Genomic DNA, 19,986 nt, shown 5'->3' with positions numbered 1-19,986 from the left:
AAGGATCATAGATGATTGTAAAGAGATTTATTATGCGTAACGGACTATATTGTTGTAAGGAATTAATTATGGATTGGGAGTCAACACTCAGTTAAAAATCCCCCGCCACCCTCTTTTCCTGACAATTACAGAACCTGATATATAAAAACTAAAAAGAGTTTACAATCCCTAAAAATTACAGGCACTTTCATGAATTATCTCTCTCTAAATTTGTGCATTGTGCATTTCTATTTTAGATATATAATTTTTTATTAAATCAAAACTTGAGTTTTCACTTTTCCTTCATCTCGTAAAAAAAAAAGAGATAAAATTCAAATAGATCACAACAAACTGAAAATTTTAGAGTTTATGTATGGAAAGAATTTAAAGCTATAAACGAATGTATGTAAAGAAAATTTATTCACACACAACAAATGAACACGAAAGTTTTGTTATCCAAGTTGGGAAATTCCACTAGTTCAACCCTAATTGCTCTGAATTTTATAAGAAAGGGATTTTTCTACACATGTTTTAAAAAATGGATATGCATTCTTGAAACATGTTAAACATGCAAATGGCCTATGGTTCCAAACGTTTTAGAGAGAATAACATTAAATTCTTAAGTAAACGTGTGGTGGGATATTTACCCGAGTCAAACAAGCCATTATTTTGCCCATTTATAAAAAGCTAACCTAACGATCATAGATGATTGTAATAGGCTATATTTTGTATGGAATGACTTATGGATTGGGAGTCAACAGTCAGATAAAAATCACCCGTCTCCCCCTTTTCTCGACGATTGCAGAACATGATATATAAAAACTAAAAAGAGTTTACAGTCCCTAAAAATTAAAGACACTTTTTGGAATTATGTCTCTCTCTATTTGTGCATTGTGAATTTCAATTTAGATGTATACTTTATTTTTACATCAAAACTTGATTTTTCACTTTTCCTAGATCTCGCAAACAAAAAAAAAAGACAATAGGCAAATAGAGCACTACAAAATGAAAATTTTAGAGTTTATGTACGGAAGAATTTAAAGCAATAAACTAATGTAAGTAAAAAAAATTTATTCACACACCACAAATTAACACAAAAGTTATGTTATCCAAGTTTGGGAAATTCCACTAGTTCAACCCTTATAGCTCTGAATTTTTTAAGAAATATATTTTTCTACACATGTTTTAAAAAATGGATAAGCATGCTTGAAGCATGTTCAAGATGAAAATGACCTATGGATCCAAACCTTTTAAAGAGAATAACATGAAATTCTCAAGTAAACGTGTGGTGGGATATTTACCCGAGTCAAACAAACCATTAGTTTGCCCATTTACGAAAAGCTGACCTAACGATCATAGATGATTGTAAAGTGATTTATCATGTGTAACGAGCTATATTTTTTTAAGTAATGACTTATGGATTGGGAGTCAACACTCAGTTAAAAATCCCCCGCCTCCCCCTTTTCCAAGACAATTGCAAAACCTGATATATAAAAACAAAAAAGAGTTTACAATCCTAAAAATTTATGAATACTTTTTGGAATTATCTCTCTCTACATTTATGCATTGTGAATTTCCCTTTTAGATGTATATTTTTTTCTTAAATCAAAACTTGAGTTTTCACTTTCCCTTCATCTCGCTAACAAAAAAAAATATACAAGGCAAATAGATCTCAACAAAATGAAAATTTTAGAGTTTAAGTATGGAAGAGTTTAAAGCAATAAACAAATGTAAGTAAAGAAAATTTATTCACACACCACAAATGAACACAAAAATTATGTTATCCAAGTTTTGGAAATTCCACTTGTTCAACCATCATAGCTCGGAATTTTATAAGAAAGATATTTTTCTACACATGGTTTAAAAAATGGATATGCATGTTTGAAACATATTAAAGATGCAAATGACCTATGGATCCAAACCTTTTAAAGAGAATAACATTAAATTCTCAAGTGAACGTGCGGTGGGCTATTTACCCGAGTCAAACAAGCCATTGTTTTGCCCATTTACAAAAAGCAGACCTAACAATCATAGATGATTGTAAAGTGATTTATCATGCGTAACGAGCTATATTTTTGTAAGGAATGACATATGCATTGGGAATCAACACTCAGTTAAAATTCCCTCGCCTCCCCCTTTTCCCGACGAGTTCAGAATATGATATATAAAAACTAAAAAGAGTTTATAATCCCTAAAAATTACTGACACTTTTTGGTATTATATCTCTTCTCATTTGTGCATTGTGCATTTCCATTTTAGATCTTTACTTTTTTCTTAAACCAAAATTTGAGATTTCACTTTTCCTTCATCTCGCAAAAAAAAATTAAAATAAAAGGCAAATAGATCACAACAAGATGAAAATTTTAGAGTTTTTGTATAGAAATAATTTAAAGCAATAAACAAATATTAGCAAAGAAAATTTATTCGCACACCACAAATGAACAAAAAAAATTTGTTATCCAAGTTTGGGTAATTCTACAAGTTCAACAATAATAGCTCGGGTTTTTATAAGAGAAATTTTTCTACATATGTTTTAAAAAATGGATATGCATGCCTGAAACATGATAAAGATACAAATGACCTATGGATCCAAACCTTTTAAAGAGAATAACATTAAATTCTCAAGTGAACGTGTGGTGGGATATTTACCTGAGTCAAACAAGCCATTATTTTGCCCACTTACAAAAAGTTGACGTAACGATCATTGATGATTGTAGAATAATTTATCATGCGTAACGGGCTATATTTTTGTTAGGAATGACTTATGGATTGGGAGTCAACACTCAGTTAAAAATGCCCCGCCGCCCCATTTTCCCGACAATAGCAGAACCTGATATATAAAAACTAAAAAGAGTTTGCAATCCCGAAAAATTACAGGCACTTTTTGGAATTATCTCCCTCTACATTTGTACATTCTATATTTCCATTTTAGATGTATACTTTTTTCTTAAATCAAACCTTGAGTTTTCACTTTCCCTTCATCTCGTAAACAAAAAAAAGAGATAAAAGGCAATTAGATCACATCAAAATGAAAGTTTTAGAGTTCATGTATGGAGAGAATTTAAAGAAATCAACAAATGTAAGAAAGAAAATTTATTCACAAACCACAAATTAACACAAAAGTCTTGTTATCCAAGTTTGGGTAATTCCACTAGTTCAACCCTAATAGCTCGAAATTTTATAAGAAATAGATTTTATTACACATGTTTTAAAAAATAGATATGCACACTTGAAACATGTTAAAGATGCAAATGACCTATGGATCCAAACCTTTTAAAGAGAATAACATTAAATTCTCTAGTGACCGTGCGGTGGGATATTTTCCCTAGTCAAACAAGCCATTATTTTGCCCATTTACAAAAAGCTGACCTAACAATCAGCGTAACGGGTTATATTTTTGTAAGGAATGACTTATGGATAGGGAGTCAACACTGAGTTAAAAATCCCCCGCCTGCCCCTTTTCCCCGCGACTACAGAACCTGATATATAAAAACTGAAAAACGTTTAAAATCGCTAAATATTACGGACACTTTTTGGAATTATTTTTCTATACACTTGTTCATTGTGCATTTACATTTTAGATTTATTCTTTTTTCTTAAATCAAAACTTGAGTTTTCACTTTCGCTTCATCTCGGAAACAAAAAAAAGAGATAAAAGGAAAAAAAGATCATAACAAACTGAAAATTTTAGAGTTTATGTGTGGAAATAATTTAAAGCAATAAAGAAATCTAAGTAAAGAAAATTTATGCAAACACCACAAATGAACATAAAAGTTTTGTTATCCAAGTTTGGGAAATTTCACTACCCTAATTGCTCGGAATATTATAAGAAAGAGATTTTTCTACACATGTTTAAAAACTGGATATGCATGCTTGAAACATGTTAAAGATGCAAATGACCTATGGATCCAAACCTTTTATAGAGAATAACATTAAAATCTCAAGTGAACGTACGGTGGGATATTTACTCGTGTCAAACAAGCAATTATTTGGCCCATTTACAAAAAACTCACCTAACGATTATAGATGATTGTAAAGTGATTTATCATGAGTAATGGGCTATATTTTTGTAAGGAATGACTTATGGATTTGGAGTCAAAACTCCGTTCAAAATCCCCGCCTCCCCCATTTCCCGACGATTATAGAACCTGATATATATTAATACTTAAAAGTGTTTACAATCCCTAAAAATTACAGTCACTTTTTGGAATTATATCTCTCTACATTTGTGCATTCTACATTTCCATTTTAGATGTATAATAGTTTCTTAAATCAAAACTTCAGTTTTCACTTTCCCATCATCTCGTAAACATAAAATAGAGATAAAAGGCAATTAGATCACATCAAAATGGAAATATTAGAGTTTATGTATGGAAAGAATTCAAAGCAATAACCAAATGTAAGTAATTAAAATTTATTCACACACCATAAATAAACACAAAACTTTACCTACCCAGTTTGGGAAATTCCACTAGTTCAACCCTAATAGCTCGGAATTTTGAAAGAAAAAGATTTTTCTACACATATTTTAAAAAATGGTATGCATGATTGAAACATGTTAAATGAATGACCTATGGATCCAAACCTTTTAAAGAGAATAACATTAAATTCTCAAGTGAACGTGTGGTGGGATATTTACGCGAGTCAAACAAGTCATTATTATGCCCATTTACAAAAAGCTAACCTAACAATTATAGATGATTGTAATGTGATTAATCATGTGTAACGGGCTATATTTTTGAAAGAAATGACTTATAGATTGGGAGTAAACACTCAGTTAAAAATCCCGCACATCCCCCTTTTCCCAAAGATTGCAGAACCTGATATATTAAGACTAAAAAGAGTTTACAATCCCTAAAAATTACAAACACTTTTTGGTATTATCTCTCTCAACATTTGTGCGTTGTGCATTTCCATTTTACATGTATACTTTTTTCTTAAATCAAAACTTAAGTTTTCACTTTCCCTTCATCTCGTAAACAAAAAGAAGAGATAAAAGGCAAATTAATCACAACAGACCAAAAGTTTTAGAGTTTATCTTTGGAAAGAATTTAAAGCAAGCAACAAATGTAAGTACAAAAAATTTATTCTCACGCCACAAATGAACACCAAAAATTTGTTATTCAAGTTTGAGAAATTCCACTAGTTCTACACTAATAGCTCAGAATTTTTTAAGAAAGAGGTTTTTCTACAAATGCTTTAAAAAATGGATATGCAAGCTTGAAACATGTTAAAGATTTAAATGATCTATGGATCCAAATCTTTCAAAGAGAATAACATTAAATTCTCAAGAGAACATACGATGGGATATTTTCTAGAGTAAAACAAGCCATTATTTTGTCCATTTACAAAAAGCTGACCTAACGATTATAGGTGATTGAATAGTGATTTATCATGCACAACGGGCTATTTTTGTTAAGAATGACTTATGGATTGGGAGTCAACACTCAGTTAAAAATCCCCTGACTCCCTCTTTTCCCTACGATTGCAGAACCTGATATATAAAAACTTAAAAGAGTTTACGGTCCCTAAAAATTACAGACACTTTTTGGAATTATCTCTCTCTACATTTTTGCATTGTGCATTTCCATTTTTTATGTATACTTTTTTCTTAAATCAAAACTTGAGTTTTCACTTTCCCTTCATCTCGTAAAGAAAAAAAAAGAGATAAAAGGCAAATACAACACAACAAAATGAAAATTTTAGAGTTTTTGTATGGAAAGAATTTAAAGTAATGAACAAAGTTAAAAAAATAAAATTTATTCACACACCACAAATGAACACAAAAATTTTGCTATCCAAATTTCGGTAATTCTACTAATTCAACCCTAATAGCTGGGAATTTTATAATGAAGAGATTTTTCTACACATGTTCTAAAAAATAGATATGCCTGCTTGAAACATGTTAAAGATACAAAGGACCTATGGATCCAAACCTTTTAAAGATAATAAAATTAAATTCTCAAGTGAACGTGCGGTGGGATATTTACCCGAGTCAAACAAGCCATTATTTTACCTATTACCTAAAGTTGACCTAACAATAATAGATGATTGTAAAGTTATTTATCATGCGTAACAAGCTATATTTTTGGAACGAATGACTTATGGATTGGGAGTCAACACTCAGTTAAAAATCCCCCGCCACCCCCTTTTCCCAACGATCGCAGAACCTGATATATAAAACCTAAAAAGCGTTTACAATCCCTAAAAATTACTTGCACTTTTTTGAATGATCACTCTCTACATTTGTGCATTCTACAGTTCCATTTTAGATTGATACTTTTTTCTTAAATCAAAACTTGAGTTTTCACTTTCCCTTCATCTCGTAAACATAAAAAAGAGATAAAAGGCAAATGGATCACATCAAAATGAAAGTTTTAGAGTTTATGAATGGAAAGAATTTGAATCATTGAACAAATTTAATAAATAAAAATTTATTCACAAACCACAAATGAACACAAAAGTCTTGTTATCCTAGTTTGGATGATTCCCCTAGAGTAACCCTAATAGCTTGGAATTTCATAAAAAAAAGATTTTTCTACACATGTTTTAAAAAATAGATATGCTTACTTGGAACATGTTAAAGATGCAAATTACCTAAGGATCGAAAACTTTAAAGAGAATAACATTAAATTTTCAAGTGCACGTGCGGTGGGATATTTTCTCGAGTCAAACAATCCATTATTTTGCCGATTTACAAAAAGTTTACCTAACGATCAGTGTAACGGACTATATTTTTGAAAGGAATGACTTATGGATTAGGAGTCAACACTCAGTTAAAAATCCTCCGCCTCCCCCTTTTCCCGACAATTACAGAACCTGATATATAAAAACTGAAAAGCGTGTACAATCCGTTAAAAATTATGAACAATTTTTGGAATTATCACTCTCTATATTTGTGCATTGTGCATTTCCATTTTAGATGTATACTTTTTTCTTAAATAAAAACTTGCGTTTTCACTTTCCCCGCATCTCGTAAACAAAAAAAAGAGATAAAAGGCAAGTAGCGCACAAAAAAATAAAAATTTTAAAGTTTATGTATGGAAAGAATTTAAAGCAATGAATAAATGTAAGAAAATAAAATTTATTCACACACCACAAATGAACACAAAAGTTTTGCTATCCAGGTTTCGGTAATTCCACTAGTTCCACCCTAATTGCTCGGAATTTTACCAGAAAAAGATTTTTCTACACATGTTTTAAAAAATAGATATGCCTGCTAGAAACATGTTAAAGATACAAATGACCTATGGATCCAAACCTTTTAAAGAGAATAAAATTAAATTCCCAAGAGAACGTGCGGTGGGATAGTTACCCGAGTCAAACCTGCGATTATTTTACCCATTTACCTAAAGCTGACCTAACGATCATAGATGATTGTAAAGTGATTTATCATGCGTAACAGGCTATATTTTTGGAAGGAATCACTTATGGATAGGGAGTCAACACTCAGTTAAAAATCCCCCGCCACCCCCTTTTCCCGACGATTGCAGAACCTGATATATAAAAACTAAAAAGAGTTTACAATCCCTAAAAATTACAGGAACTTTTTGGAATTATCTTTCTCTACATTTGTGCATTCTACATTTCCATTTTTGATTGGTGGATTTTTCTTAACTCAAAACTTGAGTTTTCACTTTCCCTTCATCTCGTAAACATAAAAAAAGAGATAAAAGGCAAATACATCACAACAAAATGAAAGTTTTAGATTTTGATGTGTGGAAAGAATTTGAAGAAATGAACAAATGTAATAAAAGTAAATTTATTCACAAACCATAAATTAACACAGATGTCTTGTTATCCACTAATTCAACCCTAATAGCTCGGATTTTTATAAGAAAGAGAATTTTTTACACATGTTTTAAAAAGTAGATATGCACGCTTGAATCATGTTAAAGATGAAAATGACCTATGGATCCAAACCTTTTAAAGAGAATAACATTAAATTCTCAAGTGAACGTGCGGTGGGATATTTTCCCGATTCAAACAAGCCATTATTTTGCCCATTTACAAAAAGCTGACCTAACGATCAGTGTACCGGGCTATATTTTTTTAAGGATTCACTTTTGGATTGGGAGTCAACACTTAGTTTAAAATCCCCCGCCTCCCCCTTTTCCTGACGATTGCAGAACCTAATATATAAAAACTGAAAAGTGATTACAATCCCTAAAAATTACGGACACTTTTAAGAATTATCTCTCTCTACATTTGTGCATTGTGAATTTCCATTTTAGATGTATACTTTTATTTTAAATCAAAACTTGAGTTCTCACTTTCCCTTCATCTCGAAAACAAAAAAAAAGAGATAAAAGACAAAAAGATCAGAACAAGTTGAAAATTTTAGAGTTTATTTATGGAAAGAATTTAAGGCAATAAACAAATGTAAGTAAAGAAAATTTTTTTAGACACCACAAATGAACAAAAAAGTTTTGTTATCCAAGTTTGGGAAATTCCACTAGTTCAACCCCAATTGCTCGGAATTTTATAACAAAGAGATTTTTCTACACATGTTTTAAAAAATGGATATGCATGCTTGTTACATGTTAAAGATGGAAATGACCTATGGATCCAAACCTTTTATAGAGAATAACATTAAAATCCCAAGTGAACGTGCGGTGGGATATTTACTCGAGTCAAACAAGCTATTATTTTGCCCATTTACAAAAAGCTGACCTAACGATCATAGATGATTGTAAAGTGATTTATCATGCGTAACAGGCAATAGTTTTGTAAGAAATGACTTATGGATTGCGAGTCAACACATAGTTAAAAATTTCCCCCTCCCCCTTTTCTCGACGATTGCAAAACATGATATATAAAAACTAAAAAAAATTTACAATCCCTAAAAATTAAAAACATTTCAGGAATTATCTCTCCCTATATGTGTACATTGTGCATTTCCATTTTAGATGTATGCTTTTTCTTACATCAAAACTTGAGTTTTCACCTTCCCTTCATCTCGTAAACATAAAAAAGAGATAAAAGGAAAAGACATGACTTCAAAATTAAAGTTTTAGAGTTTATGTATGGAAAGAATTTAAGGCAATGAACAAATGTAAGAAAAGAAAATTTATTCACAAATCACAAATTAACACAAAAGTCTTGTTATCCAAGTTTGGGTAATTCCACTAGTTCAACCCTAATAGCATTGGAATTTTATTAGAAAGAGATTTTTATACACATGTTTTAAAAAATAGATATGCCCGCTTGAAAGATGTTAAATATGCAAATGACCTAAGGATCCAAACCTTTTAAAGAGAATTACATTAAATTCTCAAGTGAACGTGCGGTGGGATATTTTCCTGAGTCAAGCAAGCTATTATTTTGCCCATTTACAAAAAGTTGACCTAACGATCAGCGTAACGGGCTATATTTTCGTAAGGAATGACTTATGGATTGAGAGTCAACACTCAGTTAAAAATCCCCCGCCTCCCCCTTTTCCTGATGATTGCAGAACCTTATATATAAAAACTAAAAAGTGTTTACAATGCCTAAAAATTACGGACACTTTTTGGAATTATCTCTCTCTACATTTGTGCATTGTGCATTTGCATTTTAGATGTATACTTTTATCTTAAATCAAAACTTGAGTTTTCACTTTCCCTTCATCTCGTAAACATAAAAAAGAGATAAAACGCAAAGACATGTCTTCAAAATTAAAGTTTTAGAGTTTATGTATGGAAAGAATTTAAAGCAATGAAAAATGTAATAAAAGAAAATTTATTCACAAACCACAAATTAACACAAAAGTCTTGTTATCCAAGTTTGCCTAATTCCACTAGTTCAACCCTAAAAGCTCAAAATTTTATAAGAAAAAGATTTTTCTACACATATTTTAAAAAATAGATATGCACGCTTGAAACATGTGAAAGATGCAAATGACCTATGGATCCAATCCTTTTAAACTGAATAACATTAAATTCTCAAGTGAACGTGCGGTGGGATATTTTCCCGAGTCAAACAAGCCATTATTTTGCACATTTACAAAAGAGCTAACCTAACGATCAGCGTAACAGGGTATATTTTTGTAAGGAATGACTTATGGATTGGGAGTCGACACTCAGTTAAAAATCCCCCGCCTCCCCCTTTTCCCGAAGATTGCAAAACCTGATATATAGAGACTAAAAAGAGTTTACAGTCCCTAAAAATTACAACCACTTTTTGGAATTATCTCTCTCTACATTTGTGCATTGTGCATTTCCATTTTAGATGTATACTTTTATCTTAAATCAAAACTTGAGTATTCACTTTCCCTTCATCTCGGAAACAAAACAAAAAAGAGATAAAAGGCAAAAAGATCACAACAAATTGAAAATTTTAGAGTTTTATGTATGGAAAGAATTTAAAGCTATAAAAGAATGCAAGTCAAGAAAATATTTTCACACACCACAAACGAACACAAAAGTTTTCTTATCATAGTTTCGTAAATTCTACTAGTTCAACCCTAATTGCTTGGAATTTTATAAGAAAGAGATTTTTCTACACATGTTTTAAAAAATGGATTTGCATGCTTGAAACATGTTAAAGATGCAAATGACCTATGGTTCCAAACCTTTTAAAGAAAAAAACATTAAAATCTCAAGTGAACATGCGGTGGGATATTTACTCGAGTCAAACAAGCCATTATTTAGCCCATTTACAAAAAGCTGACCTAACCATCATGGATGATTATAAAGTGATTTATCATCCGTAACGGGCTATATTTGTATAAGGAATGACTTAAGGATTGGGAGTCAACACAAGGTTAAAAATCCCCCGCTATATTTTTCATGCCTAACACGCTATATTTTTACGGAATGACTTATGGATTGGGAGTCAACACTCAGTTAAATATCCCCCGCCTCCCCCTTTTCCCGACGATTGCATAACTTGAAATTTAAAAACTAAAAAGAGTTTCCAATCCCTAAAAAATACAGAAACTTTTTGGAATTTTCTCTCTCTACATTTGTGCATTCTGAATTTCTATTTTAAACGTATACTTTTTTCTTAAATTAAACTTGAGTTTTCACTTCCCTTTCATCTTGTAAAATAAAAAAGAGATAAAAGGCAAATAGATCACAACAAAATGAAAATTTTAGAGTTTATGTACAGAAACAATTTAAAGCAATAAAAAAATGCAAGTAAAGAAAATTTATTCACATCCAACAAATGAACACAAAAATTTTGTTATCCAAGATTGGGTAATTCCACTACTTCAACCCAAATAGCTCGGAATTTTAGGAGAAAGAGATTTATCTACATATGTTTTAAAAAATGGATATGCATGCTTGAAGCATGTTAAAGATGCAAATGTCCTAAGGATCTAAATCTTTTAAAGAGAATAACATTAAATTCTCAAGAGAACATGCAGTGGGATATTTACCCGAGTCAATCAAGCCATTATTTTGCCAATTTACAAAAAGCTGACCTAACGATCATAGAGGATTATAAAGTGATTTATCAAGCGTAACAGGCTATATTTTTGTAAGGAATGACTTTTGGATTGGGAGTCAACACTCAGTTTAAAATCCCTTGCCTCCCTCTTTTCCCTCTTTTGCATTGTGCATTTCCATTTCAGATGTATACTTTTTTCTTAAATAAAAACTTGAGTTTTCACTTTCCCTTCATCTCGTAAACAAAAAAAAAAAAAGATGAAAGGCAAGTACAGCACAACAAAATGAAAATTTTAGAGTTTATGTATGGAAAGAATTTAAAGCAATGAACAAATGTAAGAAAATAAAATTTATTCGCACACAACAAATGAACACAAAAGTTTTGCTTTCCAAGTTTCGGTAATTCCACTCGTTCAACCCTAATAGCTCGGAATTTTATAAGAAAGAGATTTTTCTACACATGTTTTAAAAAATAGATATGCCTGCTAAAAACATGTTAAAGATACTAATGACCTATGGATCCAAACGTTTTAAACAGAATAAAATTAAATTCTCAAGAGAACGTGCGGTGGGATATTTACCCGAGTCAAACAAGCAATTATTTTACCCATTTACCTAAAGCTGACCTAACGATCATAGATGATTGTAAAGTGATTTATGATGCGTAAGAGGCTAAATTTTTGGAAGGAATGACTTATGGATACGGAGTCAAAACTCAGTTAAAAATCCCCCGCCACCCCCTTTTCCCGAAGATTGTAGAACCTGATATATAAAAACTAAAAAGAGTTTACAATCCCTAAAAATTACAGGCACATTTTGGAATTATCTCTCTCTACATATATGCATTCTACATTTCCATTTTTGATTGACACATTTTTCTTCAAGGCCAATAGATCACATCAAAATTAAAGTTTTATATTTTGTGTGTGGGAAGAATTTGAAGCAATGAACAAATGTAATAAGAGTAAATTTATTCACAAACCACAAATTAACACATAAGTCTTGTTATCCAAGTTTGGGTAATTCCACTAATTCAACCCTAATAGCTCGGATTTTTATAAGAAAGAGAATTTTTTACACATGTTTTAAAAAGTAGATATGCACGCTTGAATCATGTTATAGATGAAAATCACATTTAATTCTCAAGAGAATAAACTTTTAAAGAGAATAACATTAAATTCTCATGTGAACGTGCGGTGGGATATTTTCCCGAGTCAAACAAGCCATTATTTTGCCCATTTACAAAAATCTGACCCAACGATCAGCGTAACGGGCTAGATTTTTGTAAGGAATGACTTATGGATTGGGAGTCAACACTCAGTTAAAAATCCCCCCCCCCCCCCCCCCCCTTTCCCGACGATTGCAAAACCTGATATATAAAAAATGAAAAGTGATTACAATCCCTAAAAATTACGGACACTTTTATGAATTATCTCTCTCTACATTTGTGCATTGTGCATTTCCATTTTAGATGTATACTTTTATTTTAAATCAAAACTTGACTTTTCACTTTCCCTTCATCTAAAAAAAAAAAGAGCTTAAAGACAAAAAGATCAGAACAAACTGAAAATTTTAGAGTTATGTATGGAAAGAATTTAAAGCAATAAACAAATGTTAGTAAAGAAAATTTATTCACACACCACAAATGAACACAAAAGTTTTGTTATCCTAGTTACGAAAATGCCACTAGTTCAACCCCAATTTCTTGGAATTTTATAAGAAAGATATTTTTCTACACATGTTTTAAAAAATGGATATGCATGCATGATACATGTTAAAGATGCAAATGACCTATGGATCCAAACCTTTTATAGAGAATAACAACAAAATCTCAAGTGAACGTGCGGTGGAAAATTTACTCGAGTCAAGCAAGCTATTATTTTCCCCATTTACAAAAAGCTGACCTAACGATCATAGACGACTGCAAAGTGATTTATCATGCGTAACGGGCAATATTTTTGTAAGGAATGAGTTATGGATTGCGAGTCAACACTCAGTTAAAAATTCCCCGTCTCCCGCTTTTCTCGTCGATTGCAGAACCTGATATATAAAAACTAAAAAAAGTTTACAATCCCTAAAAATTACAAACACTTTCTAGAATTATCTCTCTCTATATTTGTGCATTGTGCATTTCCATTTTTGATGTATACTTTTTCATCAATCAAAACTTGAGTTTTCACTTTCCCTGCATCTTGTAAACATGAAAAAGAGATAAAAGGCAAAGAGATGACTTGAAAATGAAAGTTTTAGAGTTTACGTATGGAAAGAATTTAAAGCAATGAACAAATGTAAGAAAAGAAAATTTATTCACAAACCGCAAATTAACACAAAAGTCTTGTTATCCAAGTTTTGGTAATTCCACTAGTTCAACCCTAATCACATTGGAGTTTTATTCGAAAGAGATTTTTCTACACATGTTTTAAAAAAAAGATATGCCCGTTTGAAACATGTTAAAGATGCAAATGACCTAAGGGTCCAAACCTTTTAAAGAGAATAACATTAAATTCTCAAGTGAATGTGCGGTGGGATATTTTCCCGAGTCAAACAAGCCACTATTTTGCCCATTTATAAAAAGTTGACCTAACGATCAGCGTTACGGGCTATATTTTTGTAAGAAATGACTTATGGATTGGCAGTCAACACTTAGTTAAAAATCGCCCGCCTCCCCCTTTTCCCGAAGATTGCAGAACCTTATATATAAAAAATGTAAAGTGTTTACAATCCCTAAAAATTACGGTTACTTTTTGGAATTATCTCTCTCTCTACATTTGTCCATTGTGTATTTCCACCTTAGATATATACTTTTATCTTAAATCAAAACTTGAGTTTTCATTTTCCCTTCATCTAGGAAACAAAAAAAAGAGATAAAAGGCAAAAAGATCAAAACAAACTAAAAATTTTAGAGTTTATGTATGGAAAGAATTTAAAGCAATAAAAAAATGTAAGTAAAGAAAATTTATTCACACGCCACAAATGAACGCAAAAGTTTTGTTATCCTAGTTTGGGAAATTCCACTAGTTCAACCCTAATTGCTCGGAATTTTATAAGAAAGAGATTTTTTGACACATGTTTTAAAAAAATGCATATGCATGCTTGATACATGTTAACGATTCAAATGACCTATGGATCCAAATCTTTTATAGAGAATAACATTAAAATCACAAGTGAACATGCGGTTGGATATTTACTCGAGTAAAACAGGCTATTATTTTGCCCATTTACAAAAATCTGACCTAACGATCATTGATGATTGTAAAGTGATCTATCATGCGTAACGGGCTATATTTTTGTAAGGAATGACTTGTGGATTGGGTGTCAACACTCAGTTAAAAACCCCCCCGCCTCCCCCTTTGCCCGACAATTGCAAAACCTGATATATAAAAACTAAAAAGAGTTTGCAATCCTTAAAAATTACAAACACTTTTTGGAATTATCTCTCTCTACAATTGTGAATTGTGCATTTCCATTTTAGATGTATACTTTTTTCTTACATCAAAAGTTGAGTTTTCACATTCCCTTCAAATCGTAAACAAAAAAAAGAGATCAAATGCAAATAAATCACAACAAAATGAAAATTTTAGAGCTGATGTATGGAAAGAATTTAAAGCTATAAAAATGTAATTAAATAAATTTTATTCACAAACCGAAAATGAACACAAAATTTTTCTTTTCCAAGTTTGGGGAATTCCACTAGTTCACCCGAATAGCTCGGAACTTTACAAGAAAGATATTTTTCTACCCATGTTTTAAAAAATGGATATGCATGCTGGAAACATGTTAAAGACTCAAATGACCTATGGATCCAAAGCTTTTAAAGTGAAAAATATTAAATTCTCATGTAAACGAGCAGTGGGATATTTACCCGAGTCGAACAAGCCACCATTTTGCCTATATACAAAAAGCTGACCTTACGATTATAGATGATTGTAAAGTGATTTACCATGCATAACGGGGTATATTTTTTTAAGGAATGACTTATGGATTGAGAGTGAACACTCTTTTAAAAATCCCCCGCCTCCCCCTTTTCCCGAAGATTGCAGAACCTGATATATTAAGACTAAAATGAGTTTACAATCCCTTAAAATTGCAAACACTTCTTGGAATTATCTCTCTCTACATTTGTGCATTGTGCATTTCCATTTTAGATGTATACTTTTTTCTTAAATCAAAACTTGAGTTTTCACTTTTCCTTATCTCGTAAACAAAAAAAGAGATAAAAGGCAAATTGAACACAATAGACTCAAAATTTTAGTGTTTATGTATGGAAAGAATTTAAAGCAATGAACAAATATAAGTAAATAAAATTTATTGACACACCAAAAATGAACAAAAAAGTATAGTTATCCACGTTTGGGAAATTCCACTAGTTCTACCCTAATAGCTCGGAATTTTTTAAGAAGTGATTTTTTTACACATGTTTTAAAAAATGGATATGCAAGCTTGAAACATGTTAAAGATGCAAATTGCCTATGGATCCAAACCTTTTAAAGAGAATAACATTAAATTCTCAACTAAACGTACGGTAGGATATTTTCCAGAGTCAAACAAGCCATTTTTTCCCATTTCCAAAAAGCTGACCTAACGATTATAGGTGATAGGAAAGTGATTTATCAAGCATAACTGGCTATATGTTTTAAAGGAATTACTTATGGATTGGGAGTCAACACTCAGTTAAAAATCCCCTGCCTCCCCCTTTTCTCAACGATTGCAAAACCTGATATATAAAAGCTAAAAATATTTTACAATCCCTATAAATTATAGACACTTTTTTAAATTATCTCTCTCTACATTTGTGCATTGTGTATTTCCATTTTAGATGCATACTTTTTACTTAAATCAAAACTTGAGTTTTCACTTTCCCTCCATCTCGTAAACAAAAAAAAGAGATAAAGGGCAAATAGATCTCAAAAAAAATGAAAATTTTAGAGTTTATATATGGAAAGAATTTATAGCAATAAACAAATGTAAGTAAAGAAAATTTATTCACAGACCACAAACGAATACAAAAGTTTTGTTATCCAAGTTTGGGAAATTCCACTAGTTCAACCCTAATAGCTCGAAATTTTATAAAAAAGAGATTTTTCTACATATGTTTTAAAAAAAGGATGTGCATGCTTGAAACATGTAACAAATGCAAATGACCTACGGATTCAAACCTTTTAAAGATAATAACATTAAATTCTCAAGTGAACGTGCGGTGGGCTATTTACCCGAGTGAAACAAGCCATTATTTTGCCCATTGACAAAAAGCTGAACGAAGGATCATAGTTGATTGTAAAGTGATTTATCATGCGTAACGGGCTATATTTTTTTAAGGAATGACTTATAGATTGGGAGTCAACACTCAGTTAAAAGTCCCCCGCCTCCCCTATTTCCCAATGATTGCAGAACAAAATATATAAAAAATAAAAAGAGTTACAATTCCTAAAAATTACAAACACTTTTTGGAATTATCTCTCTCTAAATTTTGGGATTGTTCATTTCCATTTTAGATGTATACTTTTTTCTTAAATCAAAACATGAATTTCACTTTCCCTTCATCTCGTAAACAGAAAAAAGAGATAAAAGGCAAATAGATCACAACAAACTGAAAATTTTAGAGTTTATGTATGGAAAGAATTTAAAGCAATAAACAAATGTAAGTAAAGAAAATTTTTTCACTCACCACAAATGAAGACAAAAGTTTCATTATCCATGTTTTGAAAATTCCACTAGTTCAACCCTCATAGCTCGGAATTTTATAAGAAAGAGATTTTTCTACTCATGTTTTAAAAAATGGATATGCATGCATGAAACAAGTTAAAGATGAAAATGATCTATGGATGCAATCCTTTTAAAGAGAATAACATTAAATTCACAAGAGAACGTGCAGTGGGATATTTACCCGAATCAAACAAGCCATTATTTTTCCCATTAACAAAAAGCTGACCTAACGATCATAGATGATTGTAAAGTGATTTATCATGTGTAATGGGCTATATTTTTGCACGGAATGACTTATGGATTGGGAGACAACACTCTGTTAAAAATCCCCCGCGTCCCCCTTTTCCCGATGATTGCATAACCTGATATATAAAAACTAAAAAGAGTTTACAATCCCTAAAAATTACAAACACTTTTTGGAATTATCGCTCTCTACATTTGTGCATTGTGCATTTCCATTTTAGATGTATACTTTTTTCTTAAATCAGAACTTGAGTTTTCACTTTCCCTTCATCTCGTAAACAAAAAAAAAGAGGTAAAAGGCAAATAGCTCACAACAAAATGAAAATTTTAGAGTTGATGTATGGGAAGAATTTAAAGCAATAAACAAATGTAAGTGAAAAAAATTTATTCCCACACCACAAATTAACACAAAAGTTTTGTTATCCAAGTTTGGGAAATTCCTTTTAGTACAACCCTAATAGCTCCGAATTTTATAAGAAAGAGATTTTTCTACACATGTTTTAAAAAATGGATATGCATGCTTGAAACATGTTCAAGATGTAAATGACCTATGGATCCAAACCTTTTAAAGAGAATAACATTAAATTCTCAAGTGAACGTGCGATGGGATATTTACACGAGTCAAACAAGCCATTGTTTTGCCCATTTACAAAAAGCTGAACTATGGATCATTGATGATTTTAATGTGATTTATCATGCATAACGAGCTATATTTTTCAAGGAATGAATTATGGATTAGGAGTCAGCACTCAATAAAAAATCCCTCGACTCCCCCTTTTCCCGACGATTGCAGAACCTGATATATAAAAAACTAATAAGAGTTTACAATCCCTAAAAATTACAAAAAAAATTTTGGAATTATCTCTCTACAATTTTTCATTGTGCATTTCCATTTTAGATGTATACTTTTTTCTTAAATCAAAAATTGAGTTTTCACTTGCCCTTCATCTCATAAACAAAAAAAAGAGATAAATGGCAAATAGATCACAACAAACTGAAAATTTTAGAGTTTATGTTTGGAAAGAATTTAAAGCAATAAACAAATTTTAAAAATTAAAATTATTCAGACACGACAAATGAACACAAAATTTTTGTTATCCAAGTTTGGGAAATTCAACCGTAAGAGCTTGGAATTATATAAGAAGATATTTTTCTACACATGTTTTAAAAAATGGATATGCATGCTTTAAACGTGTTAAATATGCAAATGACCTATGGATCCAAACCTTTAAAAGAGAATAACATTAAATTCTCAAGTGTACGTGTAGTGCGATATTTACCCGAGTCAAATAAGCCATTAGTTTGCCCATTTAAAAAAAGGTGACCTAACGATCATACATGATTGTAAAGTGATTTATCATTCGTAATAGGTTATACTTTTGTAAAGAATGAGTTATGGATTGGGAGTCAACACTCAGTTAAAAATTCTCCACCTCCCCCTTTTCCCGACGATTGTAGAACCTGAAATATAAAAATAAAAAGAGCATCCAATCCCTTAAAATTATGGACACTTTTTGGAATTATTTCTCTCTACTTTTGTGCATTGTCCATTTGCATTTTTAACGTATACTTTTTCTTAAATAAAAACTTGAGTTTTCACTTCCCCTTCATCTCGTAAACAAAAAAATGAGATAAAAGGCAAATAGATCACAACAAAATAAAAATTTCAGAGTTTATGTTCAGAAACAATTTAAAACAATAAACAAATGTAAGTAAGGAAAATTTATTCACACCCTACAAATGAACACAAATGTTTTGTTATCCAAGTTTGGGTAATTCCACTAGCTCAACCCTAATAGCTCGGAATTTTATAAGAAAGAGATTTATCTATATATATTTTAAAAAATGTATATGCATTCTTGAAACATGTTAAAGATTCAAATGACCTATGGATCCAAATATTTTAAAGAGGATATCATTAAATTCTCAAGAGAACGTGCGGTGGGATATTTACCTTAGTCAAACACGCCATTTTTTGCCTATTTACAAAAAGTTAACCTAACGATCATAGGTGATTGTAAAGTGATTTATCATGCGTAACGGGCTATATTTTTGTTTAACGTGACATATAAATACTAAAAAGAGTTTACAATCCCGAAAAATTACAAACACATTTTCGAATTATCTCTCTCTACATTTGAGCATTGGGCATTTCCATTTTACATGTATACTTTTTTCTTAAATAAAAACTTGATTTTTCACTTTCCCTTCATCTCATAAACAAAAAAAAGATATAAATGGGAAATAGATCACAACAAAATAAAAATTTTAGAGTTTATGAATGGAAATAATTTAAAGCAATAAACAAAAGTAAGTAAAGAAAATTTATTCACACACCACAAATGAGCACAAAAGTTTTGTTTTCCAAGTTTGGGAAATTCCACTAGTTCAACCCTAATAGATCGGAATTTTATAAGAAAGTGATTTTTCTACAGATCTTTTAAAAAATGGATATGCATGCTTGAAATATGTGGTAGATGCAAATGACCTATGGATCCAAACGTTTTAAAGAGAATAACATTAAATTCTCAAGTGAACGTGCGGTGGGATATTTACCCTATTAAAAAAAAGCCATTATTTTGCCCATTTAAAAAAAGCTAACCTAACGATTATAGGTGATTGTAAAGTGTTTTATCATGCATAACGGGCTATATTTTTTTAAGAAATGACTTATGGATTGGGAGTCAAC

Source organism: Aristolochia californica, unplaced genomic scaffold, assembly GCF_029961685.1.
Source record: "Aristolochia californica isolate CCGP_79_NKW_82.1479 unplaced genomic scaffold, dmAriCali1.0.hap1 SCAF_8, whole genome shotgun sequence".
Lineage (NCBI taxonomy): Eukaryota > Viridiplantae > Streptophyta > Magnoliopsida > Piperales > Aristolochiaceae > Aristolochia > Aristolochia californica.
This window is presented reverse-complemented; position numbering follows the sequence as displayed.